At 52.6% G+C, this 18,556-nt stretch overlaps 1 long non-coding RNA gene across 2 annotated transcripts in view; it reads right to left on the bottom strand.

Annotated features, from left to right (window-relative positions):
* The window catches only part of LOC138284928 (uncharacterized), a 74,621-nt gene that overhangs the window by 11,671 nt on the left and 44,394 nt on the right, over positions 1–18,556 (bottom strand). For both annotated transcript variants that reach the window (XR_011201477.1, XR_011201478.1), the window contains exon 2: positions 14,991–15,050. This is a non-coding gene — a long non-coding RNA (uncharacterized lncRNA). The remainder of the gene's footprint in view (positions 1–14,990; positions 15,051–18,556) is intronic.

The raw sequence follows: 18,556 nt of genomic DNA, 5'->3' as shown, positions 1-18,556 counted from the left end.
GTTTTAGTGCATGGCATACCGCTACCGTTGGCGGACAAGACAGACGCAGCAGCCCCATGCACAACGCCGCGCTCCTGCCCTCTGCACATGCAATTTCTGGGATATGGCCTACATGGCAATGGTGGAAATCTGCGCACATGGATGCCACAGGGGCAACTATACCTCAACTTGCTAATTTACTGAGGTGGGGTAGAGTGCCAAATGGCCTACATTATGGAGGGGCCTTGCCTACCTAACTCGCCCTGGCCTATGGACACCCACAGCCCACCTCCCCCACCCAGAAAACTCCACTGCACGCAAAGTCCGCAAAATGAGGTTGCACTCACCCCCTTGTGTCTGCTGTGATGTCCTTAAGCGCCCATCCAACTCCGGGTAGGCCACCGCCAGGATCCGGAACATCAGGGGGGTCATGGTACGACGGGCACCCCTCCCACGTTGTGCTCCGGTGCCACTGTACCTCCGCCTGTTGATGCTGATGTACAAAAGGACAGAGAGAGCAGGAAAAGGGGGGAGACAGAAGAAAGAGAGTTTTAGTGCATGGCATACCGCTACCGCTGGCGGACAAGACAGACGCAGCAGCCCCATGCATTACGCCGTGCTCCTGACCTCTGCACATGCTATTTCTGGGATATGGCCTACATGGCAATGGTAGTAATCTGCCCACATGGATGGCAAAGGGGCAACTATACATCAACTTCCCTCTGTTTTGAGCTGGGGTAGAGTGCCACATGGCCTACATAACGGAGGGGCCTTGCCTACCTAACTCGCCCTGGCCTAGGGACACCCACAACCCACCACCCCCACCCAGACACCTCCACTGCACGCAAAGTCCATATGATGAGGTAGTACTCACCCCCTTGTGTCTGCTGTGATGTCCTTAAGCGTCCATCCAACTCCGGGTAGGCCACTGCCAGGATCCGGAACATCAGGGGGGTCATGGTGCGACGGGCACCCCTCCCACGTTGGGAGGCCATCCCCAGCTGAGCCTCTGCCGTCTTCTTGCTGCAGCGGTGAATGTCCTCCCATCTCTTACGGCAGTGGGTGCCCCGTTTCTGGTGGGCCCCCAGGGTCCGGACTTCCTTGACGATGGCACGCCAAATGTCCCTCTTCTGGTGGGCACTGACCTACATGACATGCACAAGGAAAGAGGAAAGTCATTACCTACTGCACCGTCGTTGTGATTGGCCCCCTCCCAACTCAATCCCTGTGGCCTATTCATCCCCATGCATAACTGTTCTATGTACTCTGCCCCTTCCCTCATCCAAAAGCCTAGCCCCTACAACGTGCTCCCTGTGTACTAACCTGTTGGTCTGGAGGACCGTAGAGTAGCGTGTACTGGGGGAGGACCCCATCCACAAGTTTCTCCAACTCCTGTGCAGTGAAGGCAGGGGCCCTTTCCCCAGACGCAGCAGCCATCATCGCTTCCAGACCGAGGTCACAGCAGCACTAGCAGTGTAGGTCCTCTCCTGTCGAAGGTCAGGTATCTAGTGATTGAAGAGATAGAAAATGGTGGTGACGTCCGCGGCAGTGACGTCCGCGGCGGGGCGCATCATCACCGCCAGCGCACCTGTTCATTGGCTCCTGGGACCCATAGGGTCCAATGTTAACCAATGCAGCATTGCGCCGCGCTCTACGACCGCCTACCGTGACGGTGTCCAACGCCAGCGCAGTTACCCCACAATTCCAGTGTCCCAGTTTAGAGGTCAGGCAGCCACCATTTCAGGGGCCCACATGGCTTCAATTACTACTGCGTCACACATACCGAGGCCTACACTCAAAACCTTTCCCGGATGGGTTAATTGTCTGTTGTAGTCTTGTGTGTGACTGTGGGTACATACCTGGAGGAATGCTGACAGTTTCTTTGCTGTTGTCCTTCTTAGGCAACGTCAGTTGGGACATATTGGAAGATGGCGGAACCTGTTGACAATGGAAGAGCGACATGTCATCGTGACCTACCGGTTTGACCGTGCCACAATCCAGGAACTATGTACCCAGTTGGAGCCAGACCTGATGTCACCAATCCGCCATCTGACTGGAATCCCCCCTGACGTGCAGGTGCTGTCAGCGTTGCATTTCCTTGCAAGTGGGTCATTTCAGTGGCCATGGCATCAGGGATGTCCCAGCCTATGTTTTCCAACGTCTTGTCCAGAGTGTTGTCTGCACTGCTGAAACACGTAAGGAAATATATCATTTTCCCTGAGGTGGAGGATTTGCCTACAGTGAAAGGTGATTTCTATGCCCTTGGACATATCCCCAACGTCATAGGTGCCATTGATGGGACCCATGTAGCTCTGGTCCCCCCCCGTAGGAATGAACAGGTGTACAGGAACAGGAAGAGTTATCATTCCATGAATGTCCAGATGGTCTGTTTGGCAGACCAGTACATCTCGCAGGTAAATGCTATGTTCCCTGGCTCAGTGCATGACGCCTACATCCTGCGGAATAGCAGCATCCCTGATATGATGGGTCAACTCCAGAGGCACCGTGTATGGCTATTGGGGGACTCTGGTTACCCCAACCTGTCATGGCTATTGACCCCAGTGAGGAATCCCAGGACCAGGGCCAGGGCAGAGGAATGCTACAATGAGGCCCATGGGTGGACTAAGAGGGTGATCGAGCGGACCTTCGGCCTCCTGAAGGCCAGGTTCAGGTGCCTCCATATGACTGGTGGATCCCTATTCTACTCACCGATGAAGGTGTGCGACATCATCATCGCCTGCTCCATGCTCCATAACTTGCCATTGCGATGCCAGGTGCCTTTTCTGCAGGAGGATGATCCAGATGACGGTGTTGTTGCAGTGGGGGAGCCTGTGGAGCCTGTGGACAGTGATGAGGAGGAAGCTGATGAAGATGAAAACGACAACAGGGAGTCAGTCATACAGCAATATTTTCAGTGAGACACAGATGAGTACATTTTCATGTTTCACATATTATTAACTTTCACACGTCTATCTGTATCCTGTACCTACATTTCACTCCCTATTTGTTAACTGAGTTGTCCCCTTCCATTTCAGTTTCACTAATGTGGTAACCTACGTATCAACAGCTTGCACCCTTGAAAGGCCTGTGATGTGTGACATTGGTATGTTGGCCTTCCAATGGGTAACCTTTTTTAACACTGTAATTGACAATACAAAGTTCACAATCATTGACTGACTCCAGTTTTCTTAGTGTTTCAAGGGTGTTTATTTAAGTGCATAACAATGAATGGGGGTTGTGAAATGGGGATGGGTGATGGTGGAGGAATGTCCATGGCAGAGTCCAGTCTATTAGTCTCACAGGTACATTGCACATCTGGCCATTGGAAGTGGAGCTGGGGCAGTTCCGATTTGGACAGGGTAACAAAGTGGGACAGTGGGGGGACAAACAGGGTGGTCTTATTTCCTGGCGGGGGTCTTGCCATCTTGCTCTGTCCTGTTCCTGGATCTCAGGGCCCGCTTGCATGGTGGTGGTCCGTCTGCAGGGGGTGGGGTGCTGGTGTGTTGGTCCTGTGGTGGTGCCTCCTGTCCACTAGCCCCGGCGGAGGTGGTGGGCAGTTCATCGTCCTGGCTAGTGTCAGGGGCCCCTTGGAGTGCCACAGTGTCCCTCAAGGTCTTTTGAATGTCCGTCAGCACCCCTACAATGGTGCCCAGGGCGGAGCCGATGGTCCTGAGCTCCTCCCTGAACCCCAAATACTGCTCCTCCTGCAAACGCAGGGTCTCCTGCAACTTGGCCAGTACTGTTGCCATCGTCTCCTGGGAGTGGTGGTATGCTCCCATGATGGAGGAGAGGGCCTCGTTGAGAGTAGGTTCCCTTGGCCTGTCCTCTCTCTGTCGCACAGCAGCCCTCCCAGCTCCTGTGCCTCCGTCCCCTGGACCGTGTGCCCACTACCACTGCCCCCAGGTCCCTGTTGTTGTTGGGGTGGTGGGTTATCCTGGGTTCCCTGTAGTGGTGGACACACCGCTGATTGACCTGTCCTGGGTAGGGAGGATTGGGCCCGCTGGGTGGGTGCTGTGCTGGTGTTCCCAGAGGGTGGCAGTTCGGTGTTGGGCTGTGGCTGGGCAAGGGGAACCGACTGTCCTGAGGCCCACGATGGTCCGGGCTGGTCATCAAAATCCAGTGGGGCAGAGCTGCTGTCGTCACTGTGGGCCTCTTCTGGGGGTGGAGTGGTGTTGTCTGGACCCTCTGGTGTGGTGACATTCCTTTGGGTTCCTGCGGGGGTATGAGTACATGATTATTGCATGTGTGTGTTTCATGATGTGCAATGTTTGGGTGTGCATGTACCCCAGTGCAGGCATTCCTGTGTGGGGGCTTGTGTGGTGATAGTTGGGGGGTGTTGTGGGTCTGTGCAGTGGGCATGCTTTAGTGATGGGTATACATGCTGAGTTAGGTCATGCAGGTTTTGGGGTTGGGATGGGTGGTTGGTGTCATGGGTAGATAGGTGAGGAGTTGTAGTGCTAGGGGAGGGTGTGAGGGTGGGGGTGTGTGATAGCATGCAGGTAGGGTGGGGGATATGATAGTTAAGATTTGACTTACCAGTGTCCGTTCCTCCAACGACTTCTGCGAGGCCCTCAGGATGCAAGATGGACAAGACTTGCTCCTCCCATGTTGTTAGTTGTGGGGGAGGAGGTGGGGGTCCGCCGCCAGTCCGCTGTACCGCGATGTGGTGCCTGGATACCGTGGAACGCACCTTCCCCCGTAGGTCGTTCCACCTCTTCATGATGTCCTCCCTATTTCTTGGATGCTGTCCCACAGCCTTGACCCTGTCGACTATTCTTTGCCATAGCTCCATCTTCGTGGCTATGGATGTGTGCTGTACCTGTGATCCAAATAGCTGTGGCTCTACCCGTAGGATTTCTTCGACCATGACCCTGAGCTCCTCCTCGGAGAAGCGGGGGTGTCTTTGGCGTGCCATGGGGTGGTGTGTGTGATGTGTGGGGTGGTGTATGTGTTGATGAGTGTGGTCAGTGTTGTGGTATGTGGTGTTTTGTGCGTGGATGTTGTGTGGGTGATGGTGTAGTATGCCTCTGTGTGATGGGGTTCTCTATTCTGTGCTGTGTCTCTCTGGCCTTCTCTCAGAAATTGTGGTCGTAGGGATTTGTGGGTGATGTGGGTGTGTGTTTTATATTGTAATGGGTGTGTGGGAGTGGTGTGTGTATGTGTATCAGGTGTGTGTATTTTGAAATGTCCAATGTGGCAGTGTTTTGGAGATGTGTGTGTATTTTGAGCGCAGCGGTGTGTACCGCCAATGGAATACCGCGGTTGAAAGACCGCCGCGTGGATTCGTGGGTCGTAATAGCATGGGCGTGTTTCTGTTGGCGTGGAGGTGGAGGATTTGTTTCCGCATGTTTATCGCTGACCTTTGGTGTGGCGGTGTTCTGTGGGTGTCTGAATTTCGGCGGATTCCGAGATGTGTGTCATAATAGCTGTGGCGGTCTACCGCGGCCGCGGCGGTGTATTGGCGGTCTTCTGCACGGCGGTAACCGCCTTATACCGCCAAGGTCGTAATGACCCCCATAGTATCCAAAATCAAGTTGTAGGAGTCCAGCAGGAGCTGGCACAAAATGTGCGGGTGGGGATGGAGACCATGGTGGGCAGATTAGCTGAAGTACAGAGGTTTCTCAGTCCCAAAAAGGACAACTCAACTTCCATTAAAGGCACCCACTCCCCTCTGCGTGGACTGAAACAGTGTCCTGCCGAAATCACTGCCAACCTTAGGCAGAGGGAAAAACAAATGCCTTACTAAAGTCACATCAGTAAGGCTGCCAATGTGGTGGTGGAAATGCTCACTGTCATGCAGTCCATGCAGCAGGAGCTGGTATCCATCAAGGAGTACTTGGCTGCCTACCACTGTGACGTTGTTGCTGTGTTGAGAAACCAGCAGTTCCTCCTTGTTGCTTGATGCCTTTTATTTTCCCACAAATGACAGCTACTGGGACCTGTGATTCTACTTCTTTTGTCTCTGATATGTGTGCTTCTCCCTCAACATCAGCTCCGGCACAGTCCCTGGCACAGGAGGCACCGCACGCATCAGAGGATGAAGATGTGGAACAATCAATTTTCACTCGTAAGACATCCCAGTAGCAACAGTCTGTAGCCCATGCACAGTTTCACCTTCGCTCTGTGTTCAAGATTGTACCAGTGTCGCAAAAACAATCTACGTCTACACTTAGCCTACCCACTGTTGACCAATCATACCTATGGACTGTCAATGTGCCCCATCATACCTAATGGCAATGTGACCACCTCCTGACTGAACCATTTCTCTTCCAACACTTTTGGAAATGTACATAAATGCAAGTTACACATGAACTGTGTCAATCTGTGTTTGAGGTCGAAAGTATTTGGACAGAAAGCATTATGTGATTTTTAAACAATGCAGGAGATGAGTGCATAGAAATGGAGAAGTGCATTTGTACAAGTGAAGTTAATAGACTGAGGTGTGTTTTACACAAAGTGCAGAGTGAGGTCAATGAAGTAGAGCAAACCTTCCACCCTCTGGTAACACCAGCACAGCACCCACCCAGCGGGCCCATACCTCCGTACCCAGGACACGTCAATCAGCGGTGTGTCCACCACTACAGGGAACCCAGGATAACCCACCACCCCAACAACAACATGAACCTGGGGGCAGTGGTAGTGGGCACAGGGTCCAGGGGACGGAGGCACAGGAACACAGGGGAACTGGGAGGGCTGCTGTGCGACAGGGGGCGGACAGGCCAAGGGAACCCACTCTCCAAAAGGCCCTCTCCTCCATCATGGGAGCATACCACCACTCCCAGGAGACGATGGCGACTGTCCTGGCCAAGTTTCAGGAGACCCAGCGCCTGCAGGAGGAGCAGTATTTGGGGTTCAGGGAGGAGCTCAGAACCATCAGCTCCGCCTTAGGCACCATCGTAGGGGTGCTGAAGGACATACAAAAGACCATGAGGGACACCGTGGCACTCCAAGGGGCCCCTGACACTAGCCTGGACGATGAACTGCCCACCACCTCCGCCGGCGCTAGTGGACAGGACGCCCCGCCACAGGACCACCACACCAGCACCCCACCCCCTGCAGACGGAGAACCACCTCGCAAGCGGTCCCTGAGATCCAGGAACAGGACAGAGCAAGACGGCAAGACCCCTGCCAGGAAATTACACCACCCTGATTGTCCTCCCACTGTCCCACTTTGTTACCCTGTCCAGATTGAGACTGCCCCAGCTCCACTTCCTATGCCTATACTGTATGGGCAAAGCACCTGTGAGACGAATAGACTGGACTCTGCCATGGACATTCCTCCACCATCCCCCATCACCATTTTAAACCCCCTTCCATTTTTGAGCACTTAAATAAACACCCTTAAAGCACAAAACAATCTGGAGTCAGTCTGTGATTTGGTAAATTGGTATTATCAATGACAGTGTCAAAATGCGTTTTCAATTGTAATGCCAACATACTTATGTCACACATCACAAGTCCATGAAGGATGCAAGCAGATGACACACGTTGGTAACCACACCTGTGAAACCGTAATGGAAAGGTACAACTCAGTTACCAAATACTGCTACTAAATGACAGACAGGACAGAGGTAGAAGTGTGAAAGTGAATGTAATAGCAAACAAAAATATTCTCACCTGTGTGTCACTGGAAATATTGCTGTATGACTGACTCCCTGTTGTCTATGTCTTATTCCTCAGCTTCCTCCTCATCACTGTCCGCAGGCTCCACAGGCTCCACAGCTGCCACAACACCGCCATCTGGACCATCCTCCTGCAGAAAAGGCACCTGGCGTCGCAAAGCAAGATTGTGAAGCATCGAGCAGGCGATGATCTGGCACACCTTCTTTGGTGAGTAGAATAGGGAACCACCTGTCATATGGAGGCACCTGAACCTGGCCTTCAGGAGGCCGAAGGTGCGTTCGATCACCCTCCTAGTTCACCCATGGGCCTCATTGTAGCGTTCTTCTGCCATGGTCCTGGGATTCCTCACTGGGGTCAATAGCCATGACAGGTTGGGGTAACCAAAGTCCCCTAATAGGCACACCCGGTGCCTCTGGAGTTCACCCATCACATACGGGATACTGCTATTCCGCAGGATGTAGGTGTCATGCACTGAGCCAGGGAACATAGCATTTACCTGCGAGATGTACTGGTCTGCCAAACATACCATCTGTACATTCATGGAATGATAACTCTTCCGGTTCCTGTACACCTGTTCACTCCTGCGGGGGGGACCAGAGCTACATGGGTCCCATCAATAGCACCTATGATGTTGGGGATATGTCCAAGGGCATAGAAGTCACCTTTCACTGTAGCCAAATCCTCCACCTGTGGGAAAACAATGTAGCTCCTTATGTGTTTCAGCAAGGCAGACAACACTCTGGACAACACGTTGGAAAACATTGGCTGGGACATCCCTGATGCCATGGCCGCTGTTGTCTGAAAAGACCCACTTGCAAGGAAATGGAGCACTGCTAGAACCTGCACGTCAGGGGGGATTCCTGTGGGATGGCGGATTGGTGAGATCAGGTCTGGCTCCAACTGGGTACACAGTTCCTGGATTGTGGCACGGTCAAACCTGTAGGTGATGATCAAATGTCGCTCCTCCATTGTTAACAGGTCCACCAGCGGTCGGTACACCGGAGGATTCCGCCATCTCCTCAAATATCCCAACTGACAGTGCCTAGGAAGGACAACAGCGACCACAGAGTCAACAAATTCCCAGGTATGTACCCACAGCTACACAGAACATGACACAAAATACAAAACTCTTCCTGTATGTGTGTTGAGTGTAGGCCTAGGTATGTGTGACGCAGTTGGTAATTAGGCCATGTGGGCCCCTGAAATGGCGGCTGCCTGACCTCTAAAGTGGGACAATGGGATGTGAGGTATTTGCGCAGGCGTTGTACACCGTCGCGGTAGGCGGTCGTAGACCGCGGCGCAATGCTGCATTGGTTAACATTGGACCCTATGGGTCCCAGGAGCCAATGAACAGGTGCGCCGGCGGTGATGATGCGCCCCGCCGTGGACGTCACCGCCATTTCCTATCTGTTCAATCACTCGATACCTGATCTTCGACAGGAGAGGACCTATACTGCAAGTGCTGCTGTGACCTCGGTCTGGAAGAGACAATGGCTGCTGCGTCTGGGGAAAGGGCCCCTGCCTTCACTGCTCAGGAGTTGGAGAAGCTAGTCGATGGGGTCCTCCCCCAGTACATGCTACTCTATGGTCCTCCAGACCAACAGGTAAGTACACAGGGAGCACGTTGTATGGGCTATGCCTGGGTGGGGAGGTTCTGGATGTCAGTAGGAAGGGGGCAGAGTTCAGGGAACATGAAGGACTGTGAATGCATGTGCCACATGGCAAGGGTAGGGATGGGGGCCACCCACTTCGACAGTGCTTTTGTTAATGACTTCTCTTCTTCCCCTGTACATGTCATGTAGGTCAGCGCCCACCAGAAGAAGGACATTTGGCGTGCCATCGCCAAGGACGTCCGGACCCTGGGGGTCCACCAGATACGGGGCACCCACTGCCGTAAAAGATGGGAGGACATTCGCCACTGGAGCAAGAAGACGGCGGAGGCTCAGCTGGGGATGGCCTCCCAACGTGGGAGGGGTGCCCGTCGCACCATGACCCCCCTGATGTCCCGGATCCTGGCGGTGGCCTACCCTGAGTTGGATGGGCGCTTGAGGGCATCACAGCAGACACAAGGGGGTGAGTACACTCTCATTCAGAGGACTTTGCGCGCAGTGGAGGGGTCTGGGTGGGGGAGGAGGGCTGTGGGTTTCCCTAGGCCAGGGCGAGTTCCGTAGGCTAGGCCCCTCCGTAATGCAGGCCATGTGCCACTCCAACCCACCTCTGTAGAGTGGCAAGTACAGGTATGCATGCCCCTGTGTCATCTATGTGTGCAGATGACCACCATAGCCATGTAGGGCAGATCCCAGGAATTGCATCTGCAGAGGCCAAGAGCACGGCGTAGTGCAGGGGGCTGCTGTGTCTGTATTGTCCGCCAACGGTAGCGGTAATCCATGCACTCAACTTTTCTTTCTTCTGTCGTCCCCCCCCCCCCTTTTTGTGCTCTCCCTGATCTTTTGTGCATCAGCATCATCAGGCGGAGGTACAGTGGCACCGGAGCACGAGGGAGCTGCATCACACATGGCCATGGAGGGCCACACCACAGACTCTGAATACACCAGTGGGACGGAGGGGAGCTTCACGTCGGTCACCGGATCACCAAACAGCGACACAGACTCGTCCGCCGATGGGAGCTCCCTTGTGGTGGCGGCACCATCTGTGCCCCCCACTACTACAGGTACAGCCGCCACCTCCCCTACCAGCACCGCCCTCCCAGCAGCCCCTCAGCCTTCGCCCCGTGCCCGCTCACCCAGGAGGTAGGCCATCACCTTCGCCCCCGGCACCTCAGCCCCTGCTGCCCTCAGTGAGGAGGCCATTGATCTCCTCAGGTCACTCACTGCTGGGCAGTCTACCATTGTGAATGCCATCCAGGGTGTAGAAAGGGAGTTGCAACACGGTAATGCATTCCTGGAGGGCATTCATTCTGGTCAGGCTGCACATCATCGAACCCTGCAATCTCTGGCCTCAGCACTGATGGCAGCCATTGTCCCTGTGTCTAGCCTCCCCCCTCCAACTTCCTCCACCCACACCCAGTCCCCTGTACCCCAGCCTATCCCAAGCACACCATCAGACAAGCATGCATACACCTCAACACACAAAAGTAGCTCAGGCAAACATAAGCACCACACAACCCACAGGCATTCAAACAAGCATCACCCACATACAGACAAAACAACATCCACTCCCTCCACTGTGTCCCCCTCCTCGTCGTCTCCCTCCTCCCTCCCAGTATCATCTACACTCTCACCTGCATGCACTACATCTATAGGCACTAGGACTCGCACCAGAACACCCAGCACCACACCTCGCTCACCTGCACTCACCACCCCCACTACCATTTACACGTCCCCTGTGTCCACTCCCAGTGTGTCTTTGATGCCCCCTCCCAAAGTACACAAATGCGGGCACCCACACACCCAACATCCATCCACCTCACGACAGCCTCAAGTACCTGCACCCAAATCACCTAAAGTTACACCTCCTACAACCACCTCCTCTTCCTCCACTCCCAGACCCCCTCCAGCTACCCATCCCAGTCTTCGTCAGCAACTCTTCCTCAGCAACGTTGACCTCTTTGCCACCACCCCCACCCCTCCAATTCATAGGTCCCGTAGTAGCACCTCAGCCAAAAAAAATCCAGTACCAGTGGTGCGTGTTAAAGGTGTGTGGAGTGCACCGGCCGCCAGGGCAGCCAGTGTGACACTGAGCCAAAGCACTGCCAGTCCACCCCCTGTAAAGCACCTTAAGTTGGAAAGTGGCCGACAGGACATGGTGAAGACTCCTGGCGGCAAAACTGCTCACAAGGGTCCCAGGGGGAGTGCCGAGTCAGCTGTGACTCCTCCAAAGGTGCTGAAGGTCCAGAAGAAGTCTGCACAGTCTGGGAAGAGCAGCACGGCGGAGAAGGGCCCCATCCTCCCCGGCGGCCGGGACGCCACCGCTAGCACTATCGTCACAGGTCCGGAGACCACCACCAGAGTCATTGCCCAGGAGGGCAGCACAATCGTCACTGGTCAGGAGACCACCGCCAGAGTCATTGCCCAGGAGGGCAGCACAATCGTCACTGGTCAGGAGACCACCGCCAGAGTCATTGCCCAGGAGGGCAGCACAATTGTCACTGGTCAGGAGACCACCGCAAGCATCAGTGCCCTGGAGGGCCCCAGCAGCCACAGCCCCGCTGGGCAATGAGGGACCGTCATGCCACACACCAATGCACAGGTCAGACAGCAAAGTCAAGCACTGCTGAACAGGGCAAAGACCGCCATGGCAAAGCACCGCTGAACAGGTCAGAGACAGCAAAGGCAAGCACCGCTGAACAGGGAAAAGACCGCCATGGCAAAGCACCACTGAACAGGGCAAAGCACCACTGAACAGGTCAGAGACAGCAAAGGCAAGCACCGCTGAACAGGGCACAGACCGCCATGACAATGCACCGCTGAACAGGGCAAAGACCGCCATGGTGAAGACCGCTGAACAGGGCAAAGCACCACTGAACAGGTCAGAGACAGCAAAGGCAAGCACCGCTGAACAGGGCACAGACCGCCATGGCAATGCACCGCTGAACAGGGCAAAGACCGCCACGGTGAAGACCGCTGAACAGGGCAAAGCAGCGCTGAACAGGTCAGTGACAGCAAAGGCAAGCACCGCTGAACAGGGCACAGACCGCCATGGCAATGCACCGCTGAACAGGGAAAAGACCGCCATGGCAAAGCACCGCTGAACAGGGCACAGACCGCCATGGCACAGCACCGCTGAACAGATCAGAGACAGCAATGGCAAGCACCGCTGAACAGGGCACAGACCGCCATGGCAATGCACCGCTGAACAGGGCACAGACCGCCATGGCAAAGCACCGCTGAACAGGTCAGAGACAGCAAAGGCAAGCACCGCTGAACAGGGCACAGACCGCCATGGCAATGCACCGCTGAACAGGGAAAAGACCACCATGGCAAAGCACCGCTGAACAGGGCACAGACCGCCATGGCAATGCACCGCTGAACAGGGAAAAGACCACCATGGCAAAGCACCGCTGAACAGGGCACAGACCGCCATGGCAAAGCACCGCTGAACAGGTCAGAGACAGCAAAAGCAAGCACCGCTGAACAGGGCACAGACCGCCAAATCAAGCATCTTTAGCCCATGTGCAGCTGGGACAGTGACAGAACAGGATCCGTCATGGGGAGCCTGATGCAGTCTGGGCACCATTCCCCCTCCAGAACCAGTGGAGACTGTTATGCACTTGTGAGACTGTGGCTTTGCACTCCCCAGGATGGTACAGTGGGCAACCCACCCACTGTAGAGACTTGTGAGACTGTGGCTTTGCACTCCCCAGGATAATGCAGTGAGCAACCCACCCACTGCAAAGACTTGTGAGACTGTGGCTTTGCACTCCCCAGGATGGTACAGTGGGCAACCCACCCACTGCAGAGACTTGAGAGACTGTGGCTTTGCACTCCCCAGGATGGAACAGTGGGCAACCCACCCACTGCAGAGACTTGAGAGACTTTGGCTTTGCACTCCCCAGGATGGTACAGTGGGCAAGCCACCCACTGTAGAGACTTGAGAGACTGTGGCTTTGCACTCCCCAGGATGGTACAGTGGGCAACCCACCCACTGAAAAGACTTGAGAGGCTGTGGCTTTGCACTCCCTAGGATACATCAATGGGCATGGAGCCCCGTCGTGGATCTGGTGTGGTGCTGTAATCCGGCTGAGGTGCCCCCCCCTTCCCTTCCCCCTGAGGTGCCTGTTGTATTTCTATCTGATGCCCCTGCAGTGTTCTCTCCGTTTGTGGACAGGTATCTAGTGTGGGCCTCGACCATGCATTTTGGGCCCAGTGGTGCACGGACATTGATATGTGCATGCCTGCACTACTAAGCGTGATGTATATTTTGTTTAATGTGTATATATATCTGTATATATTTGGTTACTGTATTTTGATACATTACAATGTTTGCACTGATTTCCTTTTGTCTTTGCATTCTTCCGGGGTTGTAGTGGGTGAGGGTCGGGTAGGGGGTGGGGGTGTTGCGTGCGTTTCCCCCTGACTTTTGCCTCCCCCCTCCCCTATGTCATAGGTGCAGTACTCACCATTGTCTTCGGCCCCTACGCTGATGGTGATCGTAGAGGAGCAGAAAGACAAGCGCAGGGAGTATTTGTAGTTCGGGCTCCATGGTGGGCTCCTTCCTCGTGGAGTGTGTTAAGGTGAGCGTTTTCGCATTGCAAAAGCTGTTTCCGCCCTGTTTTTATCCATGGTGAATCCGCCCCGGAAAAGGTCGCGGATTGGCGGGTTGTGATACTGTGGGCGGTACATTGTCTTCCGCCTGTCTGTTGGCGGTGACCGCCGCGCTGCTTGTCTGTACCGCTGTGGCGGTCGGAGTGTTAAAGTGATTGTCTATGTTGGCGGTTTCCACCACGGTCATAATTCCCTTTTTTTGTCTGCCGGCCTGTTTGCGGTATTACCGCAGCTTTAACACCGTCCGCCAGGGTTGTAATGACCACCTTAGACATTCCACCTATCAACACAGGTTTGTACCAGGTTCCTTGTGCCATAACTGAGGAGAGGATCTAAGAGTAGCATTGTGTCTAGCACTATGTTTATCATACTTTATTTAGTGGTTCAAAACATATTCTTTGCATGTAGCACTACAGCACTGAGCGCCACCATCTCATATCTGGGGGTACAGATGTCAAACACCTATTCTGCATTGTGGATTTCGGTCAGTACTGTCTAATGCTTCACATATTGTAAAGCAGGTTGAATCACATCATGGACACTTACAGGTCTTTCACTGATGGTGAATGTGTGACAAGATAAAATGTGGACTGACGGGGTTGTATGGACAAGTCTCAGCCCACACACCTCAGTTTATCTGAGGATCATATGTGGTGCCAATGTAGTGACTAATGGCAGTGAGTATGGGGTATGACACTGTCATGCTGGTTGAGATGTGTGTAGTACTGATTTGGTGTAATCTGCCCACTTTACAGCATCATCTGGTTAAAACCTAAAGCATTAGAAATCTCATCATATAGGTAGTAGATGTGTGCCACATGGAACACAGCGCAGTCACATATCTATCAAACGACACATGAACATTATCCAGTTGTATGTCACAGTGCTAAAAACATGGACATTTCTCAACAGTTAACACTGGTCTTGGAACTCTTATAGCATAACCAGTATTTTGAAGTATGTACCAGTAGATGTAGACAGCAGGGCATTTTGTACTACTGAATTTCATGGCAAACACATGTGCAGCAAATCAGTCTACATCCATGTTTTGCATATGAGGACTATAATGGCATCCATCCAAAAGTTCAAGACCATCACAGCTGACCATGTCACATCTCACATCATGCTATCATCACAGAAGATGTACAGTATTGTGACACTCACTGGCATGTTTGGGGTCAGCAAAAGTGAAGACTTCACCAATGTTGTAGGGAGGTGGACCACCTGGAAAAAGAAGCATGAGACATTGCTTTGTGGATGTTGAACGATTGAGAGCATGGTTACATTTTACACATATCACAGATTTACATAATGTATCTAGGTGACTATAGATGAAGATAACCCAACAAATAGGCTAAATGAGAAGTGTATGTCACAAAAGATTTCATAGGTCAGCATGGCATGGTAACATGTGTGCAGGGACCATACATATATGTCTCAGCCGCATTGTACACAGCTTTGCATAGGTCTCATCAGTCCTGCATTTAGCAAACACGGACAATTGTCATGTCACCCAGGACATACGTGACTCAAGGGACACACTCAGGGCCAGATTTACAATTAAGTGGCACATAAGCTGTGACGCGCCACATCTCTTTCACCCTCACTACCGGTACCTAACAACACCATGGTAGTGCCATGGGTACATTACGGTGCACCATGGTACACATTAGGACAATAGCGACATAATTTATGGCACAATTCAGGTACTTTGCAGGATTAGCCCTATAAATTATGGAGCAAATCCAGTAAACTAAATGGAGGCCCATTGAAAGAAATGAGGCAATCATTTTAAGGCCTGCTCTGAGCTGGCGTTAAAAATGAAGATAAAAATGGCATAGTCAATATTTCAAATTTCACTGCAGAACTTTTACGGGCCTCCCACCACTGGAACCCCCCTCTTGCATAAATTATGCCTGGTGCAGCCATAAAGTGGTGCAAGGGATTGCAAAGTGGCGCTACACAAGCATTGCGCCACTTCGTAAATATGGCAAAGGAGGATGGCTTCCTCACAGCCACATTAGCGTAAAGAATTTTACACTAAGGTGGCACTAAGAGACGCTAGGGCCTTGTAAAGCTTGCCATCAGGCTTGTTCACCTGACTCTTGCATCATTTCCATCATGACGTGGACAAGACTATGCAACATACAACAAATGGAAATTCCTCACTGGTTCAGGACATATTTGGATGTGGACGTGTACTGTATATCCATGACACTGTAGTGTCAACCTTTCAACACATCATCTCAGTGAGAAAGAAATCTAACATACTATACTGGGGAAAAGGTGAGTTATTTGACATATTCCTACAGCATGTTGCTTCACTGGACTTATGATGCATGCCTTCATAAAGAATTGACTTTGCACACTACGCCATCCAGATGCTCTTTGGAGGGCAATTTGGGCATTTTTCAAACAGACATGCAGTAGCAGTTGCCCAACTAGATTAACATATAAAGTCCTCAAACTCACCAATGGTTCGGCCGACCTCTACTCTGAGGAAGTCCAGTAGGTGTACCTCACGCGCAATCAGTTCTGCCTATCGATGCTTGAGCTTACAAACCGTCCTCTCTACCTTGAATATGTGATTCATATGGGATAGAATCTTGCCCCAATGCAACTTCCTGATCTGGGTCTGGTAGCCCTGGATGACAGTTCCACCCTCAGCCAAAATGTGGGGGAGGTAGTGCATGACCGACCATATTAATCCCCCCGACCTCATCTGTGCCAAAATGACAGGACCTTCCCTTTCCTGACATCCTACCCTCACAAAGCACCTTTACCACCCGAAAAAAAAAGAAAAAACTACCCTAACCCCAATTGACTCAACTACTAAACTACCCCTAATACAAACACCCCACAATATAATGACACATAGTAGACAAAACAATCGCTACTCATCAAAGGGACAAAAGGAACAATACAGGGACACAACACAGCAGAACACATCACTCCTAAATCACCACAGTTCTCTCAACCAAACTCTCACAACCTCCCTCCAAGATAGACAAAATGTCTGTGATCAGAAAATGAAAGCAAAACTAAGTCAGCAGGTTCTTTGTGGCATCATGCCAGATGTGTTACATAACTTTCTGTGCACATGCTGCACATTTTTTTGAAATGCGTCTTTTTTGGAAGCAACCCTCAAATGCGTAATTTTTCCATTAAGTCACATTAACAGAACTAAGGTTGTATATATGCGTTGCACGGTATGTGTTGTTTTTTCACACACAACATGAGTAAAAATCACGCATAAACCAATGTGTCTTTTTTTGGGTAGAAATGTTTGAAGATGTGTGGTGCCATGTGCTACTCAAGTTGAATATTCCCCTACCTTGTGGATGTATATTCTGTGTATGTAAGCTTGTATGGCACATACTCCTCCACACACGTATACAATGTCTGTGACAACTGTTGAGAGGGGTTAGAATGCAAGGATGTGTATATGTTAAAACCACATTTTGTGATAGTATTGTACATGTAGACTACGGATATTTGTTTTATGTGCTGACATTGTGTCATTATCAGTTTACAATGCCCATGTCACACCCATTGATGGGATGTACATAGCATAGGATGTGATTGTTACATGTACAGATAGACTGGTCCACATTTCACATATTATGACTAAATTCATTACGTGCTGAGTGTATGTCGTCATGCAAGGTCGTTTGCTGAGTGGCTTATTTTGGGACTGCAGACATGTTTTGGGATGTGATGAATGGGAAAGATATAGGGGGTCATTACAACCCTGGCGGATGGCGGAGAACCTGCTGTAAGACCGCCAACAGGCTGGCGGTCTTACCTTGGTGTATTATGACCATGGCGGTTACCGCCATGGTCATCCGCCGGTTCTCCGTCCCGCCCGCCGGGCTGGAGACCTGGGTCTCCAGCCTGGCGGCTGTCAGTATACCGCCGGCAGTATTTGGACCCGGCTTACCGCCGTGTTTTGGGATGTGATGAATGGGAAAGATATAGGGGGTCATTACAACCCTGGCGGATGGCGGAGAACCTGCTGTAAGACCGACAACAGGCTGGCGGTCTTACCTTTGTGTATTATGACCATGGCGGTTACCGCCATGGTCATCCGCCGGTTCTCCGTCCCGCCCGCCGGGCTGGAGACCTGGGTCTCCAGCCTGGCGCCCGTCAGTATACCGCCGGCAGTATTTGGACCCGGCTTACCGCCGTGGATTTCCAGCGGTTTCAACCGCCATGAAATCCATGGCGGTAAGCACTATCAGTGCCTGGGAATTCCTTCCCTGGCACTGGTAGGGGTCTCCCCCACCCCCCACCCCCACCCCGACTCCCTCCCCTACACCCCCCACCACCCCTGCCACCCCCCAAAGGTGGCAGGGCCCCCCTCCCCACCCCGACCCCCAACAAACCATTACTCACACACACCCGACACGCATGCAGGCACCACCAACGCACACACGCACACACCCCGACATACATGCCTACATCCACACACACAGTCAGACACGCACACCCACATTCTAACATACACGCACACATCCATACACACATACCCACAGCCATACACGCACTCATTCCCATACACACAACACCCCCGCAAGCATACACGCACTCACACACCCCCTCTACATACACACACGCACACCCCCATGCACGCACACAACACCCAACACCCCTGTCCCCTAAAGGATGATCGACGTACCTGGTCCGTCGATCCTCCAGGAGGGGACGGGAGCCATGGGGGCAGCTCCGCC

This window comes from Pleurodeles waltl, chromosome 3_1, assembly GCF_031143425.1.
Source record: "Pleurodeles waltl isolate 20211129_DDA chromosome 3_1, aPleWal1.hap1.20221129, whole genome shotgun sequence".
Lineage (NCBI taxonomy): Eukaryota > Metazoa > Chordata > Amphibia > Caudata > Salamandridae > Pleurodeles > Pleurodeles waltl.
The sequence above is the reverse complement of the archived record's forward strand: the minus strand, read 5'-3'. Positions and strand labels throughout refer to the sequence as shown.